The sequence below is a fragment of the Parasteatoda tepidariorum genome, chromosome 5 (genome assembly GCF_982258835.1).
Source record: "Parasteatoda tepidariorum strain Cologne lab strain chromosome 5, Ptep-v5.0, whole genome shotgun sequence".
Taxonomy (NCBI): Eukaryota; Metazoa; Arthropoda; class Arachnida; order Araneae; family Theridiidae; genus Parasteatoda; species Parasteatoda tepidariorum.
Window position 1 is genome coordinate 89,826,024 of NC_141759.1, and position 18,144 is coordinate 89,844,167.

The 18,144-nt window shown below is 29.4% G+C and overlaps 1 protein-coding gene across 6 annotated transcripts in view; it reads left to right on the top strand.

The window, feature by feature from the left end:
• The window catches only part of LOC107439895 (cyclin-dependent kinase 4), a 211,202-nt gene that overhangs the window by 80,827 nt on the left and 112,231 nt on the right, over window positions 1-18,144 (top strand). Inside the window, exon 1 of one of the 6 annotated variants that reach the window (XM_043040233.2) lies at window positions 6,862-6,881. The exons of the other annotated variants lie outside the window; for them this stretch is intronic. The gene's annotated coding sequence lies outside the window, so the exon portion shown is untranslated. Of the gene's footprint in view, window positions 1-6,861; window positions 6,882-18,144 lie in introns of those variants that run through there. 6 annotated transcript variants of the gene reach the window in all.

Below are 18,144 nucleotides of genomic sequence, written 5' to 3' on the forward strand. Positions count from 1 at the left end.
TCACAAAGTTGATGGCTTCGGCGTGAATGGCCATTCCTTAATGATGTTTCTAGTCGATGGTATAAAATGACATTTTCTTTATTTAATACTAAGGAAATAATATACTAAATAGAGTGCCGACCACTTGTCTTTAGGCTATGTGTAGGTGGCGGTTTGAGCCGAATTATAGAGCAGGAAATATTTTATCATTTATTAAGTATAACCCGCTGAATTAATTTAAATGCTCTGAATTCTTGAGATAAAATTTAACCCTTTGCTTACGGAGGGTACTATAAGTAGACCAGAATGACTTCATTATGCTAAGCGCCGTAAGCAAAGAGTTAAGTAATTTCGTGGTATTGGTCTTTATTTTATTTTAATGGGAAACAATATTACAACCAACAAAGAAAAGGGTAATGCTTTACGCTATGTAGACTAAGGCAAGAAATAACATGTATAAAGCATAAACGAGACTATTTAACTGGACATACTATAGTTTCAGTTCTATAAACAAGAACCTTCCTCAATGTCTAAACTTAAAAATGACATTTTGAATAAAAATAACATTTATAGAACTGAAACTGTAGTATGTCCATTTATGTACTTTTATTTGTGCTTTATTCGCGTTTTTTCTTGCCTTATTCAATATTACAACGCCCATAAACATTAAAAGGGGGAAGAATTTTCTGAATTTAAATAAATTAACGGAGAAATGGTGGATGAACTTACATTAAAACATTTATTAATCATTTCAAAGTGGTGGATTCGTATATGTCCTGATATTCCTGATAAAGTATGTTTTGTCCTCAATTTTAGCTTTTTGTACCGATATTCCTGATTTTTGTATGTGTTTAGATCGTCTCATTTTTATACAAATACAGCAGAGACATACTATTCCAGATTCGGCAAAATATTTTAAAAAACTGAGAAAACTACTAACTGAAATTTGCAGATTTTCAGTTGATTTTGGCAACTTTTTAAAGGGCTCAGCTGTAAATAAGTAGATTATTACATAAGTCTTTGAATTATTTAATGAGTAAAAATACTAAATCGAATTCACAAAACCAAGAATCATACATTAAAAGCCTACCATTCGAAAATATTCATCCGCTGACCGGAGCTTCTCTAATTAAATATTAGAAAAAATGTAACTTTGAAATATTTATTAATCATTTCATAGTGGAGAGTTCGTGCTTGTCCTGATATTCCTGATAAAATATATTTTGTCCCAAATTTTAGTTTTTTTGTGCTTACATTCATGACTTGTGTGTGTGTTCAGGACATCCCATTTTATATGAATATAAAACCATTTTATATGAAATCAAAGTGGTCGGGTGACCACTTTGATCAGCTTGCGTAGAAACTGAAGGTACGCGGTATCGATTCTCGTTAAACTGTTCTACCGTAAAGTGCTAGACTTCGCGTGCAAGTCGTTACCAAAGCTGGCGAGCATTGATAGCAGCGGATCGAAATTGGGATGGCATGTCTTCGGATTGCCCTCAGAGATGTTTCCCAAACTGTCGCCAATAGCCCACTGTGAACCTTGGTGGCTCAGGAATAAAGCGATCGCCTCCCATAAGGTGACCCAGGTTCGATTCCAGCAATAGCTGGTCTATTCGAATTCCGCACACGGCTTGTGCCGACTACAGTGCTCATATAGAATATCCTCAGTGGCAGGCGGATCAAGGTTTGGAGTCTCCTTGTCGTCAGTCTGACCGTGAAGGTTTTCCATCACCATGTAACGCAAGTGCGGGTTAGTTCCATCAAAACGTTCTCCCAATACTTGATCCAAGAGTTCCCTTGTTTTCTGGATTGGGTTTATAAGTTACAAGGCTACGGAGTTGAACATTAGTAGCCGTTAACCTTGCATTGGATCGATTGTTCAACGACGGTTATAAAATAACTCGAGTTCGACGTAAATTAAGTACCTACCTTTCTACAAATATGGAAATTGAATAATCAATCGAAACAGTTTGATTTTCGATCCAACATGTATTTATTTTAATTTATAATAATAGGAGAAAGAAAATCACTAAATTTGTTAATTGAAATTTAGGGACCGTCCATCAATTATCTAGGGGAGGGGTGGACTTGTGTGAACTTGGGGCTACTGTAGACACATGTAACATTTCCGTTTATTTTTCATTAAAAATTTTCCTGTAACTTATGGCAGAATAGCAAAACTGTGTTGTATTTTCATGCGCAGTTATAAAACGAAATACGGGATTGGAAAGTAGCAAATTAAAAAAAACAAGGTTTTCATGGTTTAAAAGTAACCTCTTAGTTACAACTTAAAACTATTTCACATGGTGGAAAAGTAACTTGGTAATTTTTACTTTAATTAAAACTACTATTTTTTTTCATCGTTTTTAGCAAAAGGAAACATTAAACCATGATACTGTGAATGAATATGCTTATTACATATCTTATAGTTTTATTTTATTCTTTTAGAAAAATTAATCAATGAGTTTAAGAGAACTGATAACTCCACGAGACTACTGTGGACGCATTAATAATAATAGCCTTTTAGTAGTAGTAAATTTACATTAATTTCAGCAGAAATTTTCTTCTTTAAGTTACCACTTAAACGTTTATAAATTTAGTAAGACACGTTTATAAATCTGGTTTGCTTATGCAAATGTATATTCTTTACAAAAAACTTATAGCAATGAAAACAAATTTATTAAATTATCGAACTTGTACTTATGTTAGTACTATTAATGATTTCTCAGAACTGTTGAAATCCTGATTCAATATTTATTTGTTTATCGAGGTGGAAGTTGTAGTTCTTAAAATATTTAAAACCATCAGCAGCATTCTTAACATTCATTTGGCGTGTACTTAGATGGCAAACAGGCTCTCTTCAGAGGAATGTTTTTTTTTTTCTTAACTTGCAACAGAGTATAGTTCTGAAATTGATTTTGGTGCATTCATTAACTGAAAATGAATAAAATAAGTTGAATTGTGGCATTCGAAAAAGAACTCTTATAAACGTTGAGAATAGTTATCAAAGAATTTTGAAGTTCGTCCCATTCGTTCATTCTATTTTGAATTATGAAGTTCGACGAGAAAAACTGATTTTATAAATTTTGTCCTTTCTTTTTTTACTATAATTTTACGTAAAAATAACAAAACTATCAAAGAAATTTTGATTTCAAAAATTATTACTAATTTAAAAAATTAATACTCTCGGAACCCCTATGGCTCTTCCGCGGAACTCCAGGGTTCCGAGGAACACCCTTTAGAAACTGCTGTTCTAGATTTTTCAAAAATTAATACTAACTTAAAAAATTAAAACTCCCGGAACCCCTATGGCCCTTTAGCGGAACCTCTGGGTTCCATGGAACCCTTTTAGCAACAGCTGATGTAGATCTTTTGTGCGGATTTCGACATATCACTTCAAAAAAAATTTATCGAATAACTAAGTAACTTGGTGATGCTCACTACCTTCTTATCTAACAATCCGATTCTTAATTATAAAGTAAGCGATTTTATCTATTGATTATATTATAGCGCGACTTTAGTTTTGTTAATCAATCAGACAACAAATCAGACGCAAACACCTCTTAATTGGCAAACATTTTTTTCCTCATGAAAATTTAACATTGTTTTTGCAATTATTATTTTATTATTGTTTCTTCTGTGTCGACTTAGCCAATCATATTTTAAATATCAAGCATAGAGGAAAATGTGAAAGAAGAAATCTCAAGAATTTGTTCCATTACCTTTTATTAATTTTTATTAATTAAAAAAAAAACAATTTATTAAGTTATTTTGTAAAACTTCGCAATAATTATAAGAATTGAAACTTGAATTGTTTTGTGATACACAATCCAGCTGTTTAAATGGGGAGGAGCTTAAGCTAGTTTGTATAGTTATGGTGCTGCCATCTATTATATATTTTACAAACAACAAACGGACCTGAGAATTCATAACTATTTCTTCGTTAGAATATCAATATATTAGTTAAGTTTAGATATTTTAAGATAATAAGGTACAAAAAAGCTGTTATATTAATTCTTAATTGATAGTTATAATCTTTTAAAGCTATATTTTTTGTCATGTACCGTTAACGGGCGAGTGGTATGCTAACATATCATCATAACAAATCAAACCTTTCACAACATTAAGTATTTTTAAAAAAATACTTAATTTAGTAATTAGTATTTAATTATATTTTCTGTAATTTTTTAATAAACATTAATCAACACAATTTAGTAATAACCACTTTATTGTGCCGTCGTTATTTATTATATGGAAAATAATAATAATAATAAAATAAAAAAAAATGTTATGTTATGTCTTTATAATTTTATAGTGTTCCATTTATGTTTAATTAGCCTTTTGGAGCACTATGAAGACATTAATAGCTATAATTTAGACATATAAATTGAATTTCAGGATTAAATTCTAACATGAGACTTTTGTTTTCCACAAAACGAAATTTACGTTATAAATTATTTATAAAATTTTGAGTAGAATTACCTTTAGGAATCTTTTCTGTTGCCTTTCTCTGTTCATGACTCTACAAAACTCTTCGAAAAAATGTTTTTTCAATTTTTTTTCCACGAATTCAACTTTTTTTCGAAATTGAATTTTTCCCGCTTGCAAAATTTTTTGTTGCATTTTTCAATTTTTTTTTTATGCGAAAATTTTTATAAATGATGGATTATAATGTCTTGCGTGAGCATTCCTCATACCCCCTCCTCCCCCATCAGATGCTTACGTAATTTTTGAACGGCTTCTTTTGAACTAAACCCCTGAATTAAATATTAGTCAAGTTATTAAAAGTATTAAATAATTTTTGAAACAAAATTAAACAATTGAAAGTGACAAAAAAAAACTTTTATAGTACTTATACAAACTGCAGACAAAACATGTTTGGTCTGATTCATGGTTTCATAAACATCAACTCTAGAGAGAAACTGCATTAAACAATAGAAAGATGTAGGGCGTGGCCATTCCATCAGTGGGCGGTGCGTAGGAGTTGCGGCTACAGAAGGTCATGTTTGCCTAACATTTTGATACAGTTTGTTGTCTTCCCTCTTGCAAGAATGTTAATCGACAGTGACTCATATTTTACTTATTTAATAAAAACCTTTAACACATCTGATGTTTTTTTTTTTGTATTGCACGGGAGACTCTTTCAACTCTCATTTGCTTAAGATTTATATTCTAAATGTTTTACTTTATTTCTTTAATTCGAAATTATCTTTAAGGCTGTTTTTCAAAGGTTTTACCACCATATTTCTTTTTTTTTTTTTTTTTTTTGAGGAATAATATGTTATTTTTCATAGTTGTTATGAGTTTGGAATGTTAGATTAAGTTTAGCCTATCTTTAGTTAGCGCTTTCTTTGTTTATTTTGAATATGGGGCAGGAAGTCAATATGGAAAAGTTTTTAAAAAATGAAAAAGCGTTTGTTGTCTAATTTTTTAATATTTAAAATCTTATCTCTGATGCTGCATTGTTTGGGCTCATTAAAATTCGCAAAATAGTGAAAATAAGACATTGATTTTGATAATTTTCATCTATCTGGAAAAATATCGCCAAATTGGCGATATTTTAAAAGAATTTAATAACTTTTAAAAATTTTTATTTATTTTTCCGTTTTGAAGCCCCGATAATTCTTTGCTGCATGAGTGCATACATAATTTAAAATTATAGCTTTTGCTTGAAGGAAAAAGCTGTCATTTAAGAATTGAAATATCTTGAATTCCAAAAAAATTTCAAAATGAAAAGAAAAATTTCAAAATCTCATCACAAAATATGCCTATAATGGAAAGAAAAAACATGAAAAAAATGCCTAAAATAAAAAGAAAAATTTCAAAATCTTATCACGAAATATGCTTATAATGAAAAGAAAAAACATTAAAAGAAATTCTAAAATGAAAAGAAAAATTTTAAATTCTCATCACGAAATACGCCTTTGATGAAAAGAAAAAACCTGAAAAAAATACCGAAAATGAAAAGAAAAATTTCAAAATCTCTCAAAATATGCCTGTAATGAATAGAAAAAACCTAAAAAAAAATGCCTAAAATAGAAATAAAAAACCTGAAAAAAATGCCTTTGATGCAAAAGAAAAATTTTAAAATCTCAAAATATGCCTAAAAAGAAAATATGAATTCCAAGTTTAAAAAAAAAATGATTAAAATGAAAAGAAAGATTCCAAAATCTCAAAAAATATTTTAAAATAAAAAAAAACAAATTCCGAAAATCTCATAAAATGAAAATAAATTCCCAAATGTCATAAAATAAAATAAAAATTCTCAGAGAATGTCTTAAACTAAAAAAACTCAAAAAAGCCCTAATATTAAAAAAATATCCCAACAATTCAAATACTATAAAATGAAAAAAGTATATCAAAATATTTCCCAAAATGAAAATAAACATCTCAAAAAATGCCCCAAAGTGAAAAAGAAAATCCGAAATCTTTAAAAAATATCCTGGAAGGAAAATAAAAACTAAAATCCCAAAAACGACCTAAAATGAAAAACCGAATTCTCAAAAAATGGCCATAAAAAAAAAACTCTTTAAAAGTGCAAAAGAGATCAAAAATTCTGAAAAAAAAAAAATGCTGTCATCAAAATATATATATATTCACACATTTCTTCCCCGCCTAAAACATTTTTAGCTGAAATGATACAAGAAATTCAAAAGATAGGGAACTTGATGCGTGACATAGTAAAAGCTACAAAAAAAATTTAAAAAAAAAAAAAAAAACTTCAACAGTTTCAGTTTCAATATTGATAAGACATATGTTTCCTTATCGTCAACATTTTTTTAACTATTCATTTCTGTGCAAGAACATGCTCATACCAGTCTTTTTTAATTTCGTAATTAATGTAAATTAATTTTATTTTTACGTTAACTCCTCAGCGTTCAAGTCAAAAGTAAAATCAGGTAAAAAGCAATGTTTAAAAAATTGTGGTATTAATTCTTGATATAAACTTAAATGATTGCTTTAAAAGAGTTGTTATATTGTAGCTTGAATTTTTTTTAGTAGTCATTTTTAAACTATTGTTATAATTGAATTATCGATATTATATTCTAATCTGTTGTAATAAATTTCTCAATTTAATTGCATTATTTTTGTACTCAGAACATTCTTATTAATTGTAAATAACTAGAAATACTTTGTTTTGTTTAACATTTAATTATCAAATAAAAATACAGTATTGCTGTAGTAAATGAACAGTATTATGTAAAAACTCGTGAGAAAAAAGTTATTACTTTTTATGCAATACTAAACATTTATTTTAAATATATGCTTGTGTTAAAATAAAAATAGCTTCTAAAAAATGTTTTTTCTTTTTTTGGAAGGGAGGTAGGAGTGTTGACATTTAAATTAAAATGATGTTGAAAATATTCTAATTTCAGTAGTTATTTGCGAAATCTGGAAATAAAATTGTTAAAAGTAATATTACAGTAATCAATTTTTAAACACTTGAAGGTAAAGAATTTTAATTTCAATTTTAGGAAATTGAATAGAAATTGACACTGTTCTACGTATTTGAAGATTCTTGATTTCAAATCAATTCTAAACATTTTTTGTTCTGGAAACATGTTTTTCGAATCTATTTGCATAACATAATTAATATTAATTAACAATTAGTTCATGCATGTTTTTAGCTTCGTTAATAGCAACTCGTGTAGAAGGTTATTTCGATTTTTAATTTCTTTACAAGAACATGGATGTTAATTGTTTTGTTATTAAAAAAATGAAATATGCATTTTCTTGTAAAAATACATTTTTCTATCTTAATTAATTATTTCGTTTCTTTTATTTTTCTATTGTTTTAATATTATAGTTTATATTATATCTAAAGCAGAAATTTTTTTTAAAAAAATTTTATACTCATTTAATTTATATTTTATTACTTCTTGTCTTATTACAGGGTTCCCGCGAGCCTTGTAAATTTTAAAAATTGGTAACGATAATTAAACAAATGTCGATAATTTAATCTATGTAACCGACACTAAAAATTACTTTCCAAAGAAAGTTTATGTGCATGAAAATTATAGCTTCTAAACTACTTAACGACAAAGTGGTACATTAAAATAAGAAATGTCTTCTAGCATTGACCTAAATTTACTTTCACTACTTAAATTTTACAAGGACTGCGGGAACCTTGTATTAATTTAGTATTTAATTAAAAGAAATAGCTTTGAAAACTTTGAATCTCAGTTTGTAGGTTTTCAACGATATTAAAGACACGTGAGCTAATTGTAATTTTATTCTTGAAATAAGTTTCAACAGGGTGCGTAGCATTTTTAAAAAGTGCTTAAAGGTGCTTATTTTTGATTTACGATTTTTAAAAGCCCTCTAAGGTGCTTTTTTTTATACGGGGTTTGTAAAAAGTGCTTAATTTTCTATCTTTTAAGAAGAGATTTTTTTGCCGTGTCGATTGTTGATTTAAATTACAAAAAATGCATGATTATCACAATTTTCTCTGCAATATTTATTAGAAACTAGTTATTTTATTATGATTATTTAAAGTTTTCAAAAATGTTTATGAATTTTATTGATTTTATGTTCATACATTAAGAACTTTAAACGATAAAAAAAAAAGAATAATTATTATTACTGCACAGATCCTAATTGTGAATGTTTTGGAGAGTAATTAAAAGTATTTTTTGAGTGCTTAAAAAGTACTTAATAGGTGCTTATTTTTTGTTGCACAATCTGGCTACGCCCACGGTTCAAGGAAGTTATTTTTGGGGTGGAAGATGGTGCAAAGTTCCCATAAAAAGTAATATATACGTAAATCCCCCAAGTGGTGCTCAATGACTTCAACATGACCCAGAAGACAAGAAAACTCGTCCAATGGACGGATTGAAACATCTGCAATTTGGTTACATTAAAATTGGTGGTTCAAAAAAGCGTTCATTTACTAATCTATCTTCACATATAAACTACTGTTACGTAGTTAGTATAATTAAATAAACAACACTTATAAATGCATTGTAAATGCCATTTCTTCATTAAAAAATAAAAAATAATATCTAAAACGAACTAATAGGTAATTAAAGCTGATAATAAATTTATCTTATTCAAGCACTTGAATGTAAACTAGATTGTCCTGCAGTTTACCCTTTTAATCAAACGAAGGCTATTGACCGATCATATGCCAATCAATATGGATTTCTGATGTTCTAAAAAGTAAATGGTAGATATATTTTCTTCAAACATTTACATCTTTTTTTTTTGTTCTTCTTTCGCCGCCAACCAGACTGCCGGCGACTTTTTGCTGTGGTTCAAAGTCTAGTTCCAATGTTAGGACTCGATAGCATAAAAAGCTATTCCTATTGCGGAAGCGGCTCTTTTTAAGGTATTTGGCTAGTAGATTTCTGTCGCCTTGGCATTAAGGATGTTATGTCGGGCGTTTTTTTTCCTTCTTTCCCTTTGTGATTATCTACATTAATATTTATTAATTTTCCAATTCATTTTTCAGTGGAGTCATTTAACTCTATACTTGTATTAATTTAATCAACTTTTACCCATTGTTTTCTCTTTTCAAACTATCAGGTAAACAAGACTTCGATCTTCTATTTTAGTTTATTACAGTATTGGTTCAACACATCTGGTTTGCGTAGTATCATTTACGTTTGGCGCAGTATAACCAATTCCGGCTGCTGTTCATTTGAACATAGCCATCAACTTAATACAATTTAGACGAGTGGAAAAATTTCGGAGCTGACACTTTCATTTACTATATAGACCAAAACTGTCTTGTGAAGTAGTCCCACACTGGACTGATCGTAAAGACACGGTTCCCAGTAGAACACCGAAGTTAAGCATCACTGGCTGTGGTCAGTAAGCGGGTGGGTGACCACTTTGATCAGCCTGCGTAGGGACAGAGGATGCGCGGCATCGATCCTCGTTAAACTGTAAAGTGCGCGACTTCGAGCACAGATCGTCGGGCTCCCAAAGCAGGGGAGCCATCCCCCTGCAGAGGATCAAAATTGCGTTGGCATGTCTTCGGATCATCCTCAGGGATGTTTCCCAGATCGTCGCCAATAGCCCATTGTGCAGCTCTAGTGCGACGTAAATTAACTACAACTGCAACAGCGACGTAAATAAAGTACCTACCACCTCCTTGTGAATTATTATCGAAACAATTTTATTTTTTTTACATAGTTAATTAAAATACCTGTTATAAAGTAACAGGTATTGGTAAAAAAATTCTAAAATATGTTATTTCTCTTGATTGGCTTGTTAGAAAATATATTAGCAAGAGTTGAGATGCGTTCCTCGGTAAAAATTTAGCAGATCCCCAATGAGCGTTCTATTGCATTAAATGTAAATACCGTATCCTCCGTTATTGGCTGAACTGTATTTCAATGTTACTTTCAGTAATATTAAACTTACAGTAAAAATAAAATATTTAACGATCTCTAGATCAATGGTTCGGAACCCTAGGGTTCCATGGAAAAACACATGGGTTCCACGATTTAGGATTTTTATTAACCAGTATTAATTAGATTTAAATCTTAGATCCATAATGTATTTTGCATGGAATTATTTTGGTGAAATGCCGATGAAGAAAAAAGTATCAATTTTTTTTTTTAAAATTCTGTAATGTAAAACTTCGTGAGTATTTCTAGTCAATCTTTCCAATTCAAAATAAAATAACCCAATTCATGAATAAAAGATTGTTTCTCTGAATATTATTTTCAACGTTTACTGTAGTTCTTTTTTAAAAACCATAAAACAACTTACTTAATTCAATTTCAGCCTATGCGTGACCTAAAAACCAATTCAAGTATTTTATTTCTTGTTAAATATTTTCGAAATTAGTGGTAATAATGTTTTTTTTTTAACTATACTATATTCACATTTTTATTTATATAATTGCGGTTCTGCCAAGCGCAGTTCGATCTGTTAGGCTTCCATAGCTAAAAGAAACTGGGAATCGCTGCTGTAGCTTACAAATTGCGCTAGCTTTTTCATTCAGTTGTGCTGACATTTTTTTAACCTGTGAGAAAACATTGATAATTTTAAAAAAGTAACTAGAGTATGTGTTTGCTTTTTTTTTCCTTCTTTACTTGTTTTTAAACCTCTCGAGTTGAGCCGTAGTGGCACAGGGAATAGAGCTCTCGCCTCCCAATGAGGTGACCCGGGTTCGAATACCAACGAGGGTTGGTCGGTACGAATTCCGCATCCGACTCGCACTGACCACAATGCTGACGTAAAAATATCCTTAGTGGTAAAGACGAATCATGGGTTAGAGTCCCCTTGCGGTCAGGTTAACCGTGGGAGGGTTTCGTTGTTTTTCTCGCATGTAACGCAATGAGGTGGTGTTTAACGGTGAGTTCTCTCCAATAAAGTGACCCGGGTTCGAATTCCAACGATGGCTGGTCGATACGAACTCCGCACCCGTCTCGCACCGACCACAACACTGAAATTACGTAAAAATATCCTTAGTGGTAGACGGATAACGGGCTAGAGTCCTCTTATTGCCAGGCTAACTGTGGGAGGCTTTCGTAGTTTTTTCTTTCCATATAACGCAAATGTGGGTTAGTTCTATCAAAAATTCTTCCACGAAGGCAAATTTCCCTCAATACTTCATCCAGGGGTTCTCTTGTCTTCTGGATCGGGTTCAAATTTACAAGGCTACGGAGTGGAGCATCGGTAGTTGTAAGCTCAAATTTTGATCGGCTGTTCAACGTCGGTTATGAAATAATAATTTAAATAAATCCCTCCCTCATTAAGAACTAAAAAAAGTAATTGGAATCTGATTCCGAAAAACTGTCATTTTTTGTATCGATTTTTCCTCATTACACATCCGATATATATTTTTTTTCGATTAATCATTTAATCTCGATACACTAAATTTTGGCCTGTGCGAGTGACATAATACTAGTTGTAGGATCCATTTCAAGGCCGCTTCCTTATATGGTCATTCAACTTCCCTTTACTAGTCACCAATCTTTCATTCATAATATTTTTCTAAGACCGGATGTGAACTTACAACTTTTACTCACTACGACGGAAAAGCTACGCGTGCGCGGGCTTCCGGTATGCTATGAAAGTGGTGGAGGGGACTAGTGGGCCTCGGTGTTAATTTCAAGGGAACAAAAGAACATTTCGAATCGGGGGGGGGAGGGAATGATGTCAAAAGAATGATTCAAAATGCCCTTCAAATTACTTGACTTACAAGGAAATAATTCCTTTTTTTTTTTCCTCGCCATAAATATATGTTGCCGTGTAAGCATGAAATGAGTGATCTGTTAAAGTGCCTAAAATGATTTCATTTCTGAAATTGGATAGGTAACCTGCACGTTACCTATATCGCACTCGTTAAAGTGATAATAAGAGCTTGTCGGAAAGAACTGTTCGATTTCATTAACCTTATGCCTCAATGCTGACATTAACCCTTTCAAAACTCCAATTTAAATCTTATGATTTCATGACTATTCTTATTTTAATAACATTTATAAGGTTTCAATTAATAGGATTTTTCTACAATGCTTCAAATACTTTTTTTTTTTTAAAGTTTCAAGCAATAATATTTTTTATGCAGATTTAAGTAATAGAATTTTTTATGAAGTTTCACGTCATAGTATTTTTTTTCAATTAAATTTAAAGAAAATAATTTTATGAGGTTTCAAGTAATATTTTTTTATTGGATTTCAAATACTATTTTATAAGGGTTCCAGCAATAGTATTTTTTATGAGATTTTCAAGTAATAGCGTTTTTTTTTATAAGGTTTCAAGTAATAGTATTTTTCTATAAAGCTGCAAGTACTTATTTTTTATAAGGTTTCGAGCAAGGGTATTTTTATAAGCTTTCAAGCAATAGTATTTTTTTATACAGTTTCAAGTAATAGTGTTTTTTTTAAGGTTTCATATCATAGTATTGTTTTTTACTCGATTTCAAGTAATAATATTTTATAAGGTTTCCAGTAATAGTATTTTTCATGAGATTTCGAGCAATAGTATTTTTTTATAAGGTTTCAAGTAATAGTATTTTTCTATAAACTTCAAGTACTAATTTATTTATAAGATTTCAAGCAATAGTACTTTTTATAAGGTTTCAAGCAATAGTATTTTTTTATACAATTTCAAGTAATAGTGTTTTTTATAAGGTTTCACGTCATAGTATTTTTTTTTATTGGATGTCAAGTAATAGCATTTTTTAAAATTTCAAGTAATAACATTTTTTATGAGATTGTAAGTAATAGTATTTTTCTATAAAGCTTCAAGTACTTATTTTTTTGTGAGGTTTCAAGTAATATTATATATTTTTTTTTTACAATTTCATGTAATAGTGTTTTTTTTATAAGGTTTCACGTCATAGTATTTTATAAGGTTTCAAGTAATAGTATTTTTTATGAGATTTCAAATAATTGTATTTTTTTATTAGCTATTTCATAAATTTAACACCCGATTCAAATCGGAGCGTTGAACCCGAATTTAATGTAATTAAATTATTTCTCGAAAGTAATTAGATATTTTTTGAGAAATTCATTAATATGCAAAGCTTAATTGAAAGTTGAGTGCAAAGAGCTTCCTAAATTTTATATATTCCTAATGCAATTATATAAAATGTAATAGAATTGTTATAAACATTTGATCGAAAATAGTATCTCGAAGAATTTATAGTAGTCTCTTAAATTAACAATAGTCTCTTGAACTGACAGTAGTCTCTTGAATTGACAGTAGTCTCTTGAATTGACAGTAGTCTCTTGAATTGACAGTAGTCTCTTGAATTGACAGTAGTCTCTTGAATTGACAATAATCTCTTGAATTGACAGTAGTCTCTTGAATTGACAGTAGTCTCTTGAATTGACAGTAGTCTCTTGAATTGACAGTAGCCTCTTGAATTGACAGTAGCCTCTTGAATTGACAGTAGTCTCTTGAATTGACAATAATCTCTTGAATTTACAGTAGTCTCTTGAATTGACAGTAGTCTCTTGAATTGACAGTAGTCTCTTGAATTGACAGTAGTCTCTTGAATTGACAGTAGTCTCTTGAATTGACAATAGTTTCTTGAATTGACAATAATCTCTTGAATTGACAGTAGTCTCTTGAATTGACAGTAGTCTCTTGAATTGACAGTAGTCTCTTGAATTGACAGTAGTCTCTTGAATTGACAGTAGTCTCTTGAATTGACAGTAGTCTCTTGAATTGACAGTAGTCTCTTGAATTGACAATAGTCTCTTGAATTGACAATAGTCTCTTGAATTGACAATAGTCTCTTGAATTGACAATAGTCTCTTGAATTGACAATAGTCTCTTGAATCGACAATAGTCTCTTGAATTGACAATAGAGAAAAAAAAATCAATAATTCGTTTAATAAATAAAAGAAATTTTATTGAGAAATAATTGTTTCTCTTAGATCTAATCAACTGCAAATAAGTGTAAATTTGAAGAATTATTGCTTAGAAATGAGCCTAGTTTGGAAGATTTTATTTTTAACGCAAAAAAACGAAACACTGGTATTTCATACTGTTTTTCATACTATAAGAATAAAGTATTAAAATGCTAACTATGATATTTACGCTTTAATTACAAGCAAAAGTTTATTTTGGTATTTTCTAATTATAAAAAACAGTCTAATAGTTACTAAAAAATGTGTAAAATTATCGGAATTATATTTGTACTAAAATATAAAATCCAGAAAAGTAGTTTAAAAAAAATTTTCCATTCATATTCAAAAATTTACAAATATGAACAATAATAGTTTGGAAAAAATTAACAATAATAGTTTGGAAGGTTTTATCTTTAACGCGTAAAAAGACACCGGTGTCTTTAACGCAGAAAAAGACACCGGTGTTTTATGCTGCATTTCATAACCATAAATTATTAAAATGCTAAATACAGTATTCTCTCTATATCTCAAAGTTGAAAGGACGCTAAAAAAATTTCGAGTTAGTTAGTTTTCGCGATAAGTTCAGAACTAAATATATTCTAAAAAGTAGAAAAAATATATTCTAAAATATTACTCTAAAAAGTAGAGTTATGAAACATTAAAATAACTACTATTACATATGTATGTAATGATAATTGACTATAAGTTTAAATACAAAAATTATAATTTTATTTTTAAAAGTGAGACAAAAATAATTAGGCGTTAAATCGAAAACAAGTGGTTTACCATGAAATTATATAGTGATTTTTGTGAAAAAATTTATTTTCTATTTCGAAAAAAATTCGGCATAGCGAGGTTTTGAAAAGAGACCCATCGATATAGGTATTCAAATTAACATAAGGTGGCTATGTAATACCAAGGGGAAAATTATTTTTTTGACTTAACAAGGTTTTCGAGATATCGAAGTTCGATATATCGAGAGTATAGTGTGTAATATCTTTCACTTATTTTGAACTAAAATAATACAAAGTAAGGGGGAAAAGTATGAAAAATATGTTTAATGCAAATTCTGCTTCATAAGGTTAAATCATTCCTTAGAAATCGTTTTCTTAAAATCGATATCTAATTTCGTTCTAACTAATTTTTAATTTTATTAAATTCTAGTCAACGGTTGCTACATTTGAAAATGATAAATTCGAAAAGTCAACGGGTAAAATTCTTAAAAAACCGGTAGCTAAATTCATATTATTAAATATCGTTTTCTTAAAATCGATATCTAATTTCGTTCGAATAAATATTTAATTTCATTAAATTCTGGTCAACGGTTGCTAAGCTTGAAAATGCTAAATTCTTTAACAAAAAAAAAAACAGTTGCTAAATTCATATAATTATATCAGATATTAGTCGATATCATTTTCTTAAAAGCAACATCTAATTTCGTTCGAATAAATAATTAATTTTATTAAATTTTGGTCAACGGTTGCTACATTTGAAAATGCTAATTCGAAAAGTCAACGGATGCTAAATTCTAAAAAGCCGGTTTCTAAATTCATATAATTATATCAGATATTATAAGATATCATTTTCTTAAAATTAATATCTAATTTCGTTCGAATAAATATTTAATTTCATTAAATTCTGGTCAATGGTTGCTTAATTTGAAAATGCTAATTCGAAAAGTCAACGGATGCTAAGTTCTAAAAAACCGGTTTCTAAATTCATATAAATATATCAGATATTATAAGATATCATTTTCTTAAAATTAATATCTAATTTTGTTCGAATCAATATTTAATTTCATTAAATTCTGGTCAACGGTTGCTAAAATTGAAAATGCTAAATTCGAAAAGTCAATGGGTGCTAAATTCTTACAAAATAGGTTGCTAAATTCATATAATTATATCAGATATTATTCGATATCTTTTTCTTAAAATTAATATCTAATTTTGTTCGAATAAATATTTAATTTCATTTAATTCTGGTCAACGGTTGCTAAAATTGAAAATGCTAAATTCAAAAAGTCTACGGGTGCTAAATTCTTGAAAAAAAACTGGTCGCTAAATTCATGTAATTATATCAGATATTATTCGATATCATTTTCTTAAACTCAATATCTAATTTCGTTCGAATAAATATTTAATTTCATTAAATTCTTGTCAATGGTTGCTAAATTTGAAAATACTAATTCGAAAAGTCAACGGGTTCCAAATTCATATAATTATATCAGATATTATAAGATATCATTTTCTTAAACTCAATATCTAATTTCGTTCGAATAAATATTTAATTTCATTAAATTCTGGTCAACGGTTGCTAAATTTGAAAATGCTAAATTCGAAAAGTCAACAGGTGCTAAATTCTTAAAAAAAATCGGTTGTTAAATTCATATAATTATATCAGATATTATTCGATATCTTTTTCTTAAAATTAATATCTACTTTCGTTCGAATAAATATTTAATTTCATTAAATACTGGTCAACCGTTGCTAAATTAGAAAATGTTAATGAGGTGATGTTTTTCCGGTGTTCTTTTTTCTTTGTTCTACTTGGCCAGTTTAGGCTTAGCATTATTAATCACGTTCTAAAATGAAGTGGGCATTAAAAGTTTTATTTAACGATCCTTGTTGATTGAAAATTTCCAGTGACTGTCCTTGTGGTCTTTTGTTGACAGAAACTAACCTCGTTACTCTTACAACATTCTGTAAACCGGAACTCTCGCTTGTTTTTGGAAGCTATAAAATTCTTTCACTAATACACTCATTGTAAATTTCCAACGTGTCTATTAAACAAGGATACAGCAAACTACCAAGAAACATGTCCAATAAACTTGACACCCCACGATGGCCGAAGAATTAGGATTTATTCTTCATAGCCAGTGGTAGCAGAGGCCCGTTTTACGAGTTTCGATTCTGTTTAAAAATATCCTCTTTTTGTTTTTAACTTCTTAAGCGTTTCTACTTCCAAAAATCACCTGTCGCGTTCTGCATTCTAAGTTCTTCATTAAAGTGTGGAATTAGATGGGCGGGTTAAGGTGATAACTGCGTATTATGTAAGCGGTGTATCATGCGTTTTAAAAAAGTGAAACCGTGCATTTTTCCATTTTGTAACATTGTAAGAACAGTTTTTTTTTCACGATGTTAACGTCCTTATTATAGATACGTAGCGCTGAAAGATAGAACCTTCTTTGTACGAGAATTATAATGGCGTATTCGACCTTTAAAATACACTGTGATAAGGAAAGAAAAGCAACCGCAGCTAGAGGCTCTGTTAATACTTATGTTTTTAACACTTCTCAATGCTTAGAACGAGATAACTCGTCTTTAGAGACTCCTTGCATTCGGGACCAGCTAGTATGTCTGTTTAAATTATAGATATGTGGTAAACAACATTGTTTTAATTGAATAATTTATTAAAATTTTAGAGCATTAACTTTGCAACCACTAGAAAAAAATATTTTCCGAAACTACGGAAATCTGTAGTTGTTGGGCGGTATGCTTTGCAATTAAAAAAAAGGAGTTTATTCAATGCAATATTAACTAATATTCACTATATATAATATGACTTTTAATATATCTGTTTAAATTATTGATATGTAGTGGTGGACTAAATTCTTTTAATTTTATAATTTTAGTGCATTAACTTCGCAACCTGTAGAACAAATATTTTCTGAAACTAAGGAAATTCTGTGGTTTTTAGGCGATATTTTTGTAGTTAAAAAAAGATAGGAATTTGAAATAGGATTGGAATTGTATTATATATAATATGGCTTTCTGACTTTTAATTTATCCATTTAAATTATTGATATGAAGCGGTGGAGGAAATTTTGGAGCATTAACTTTGCAACCAC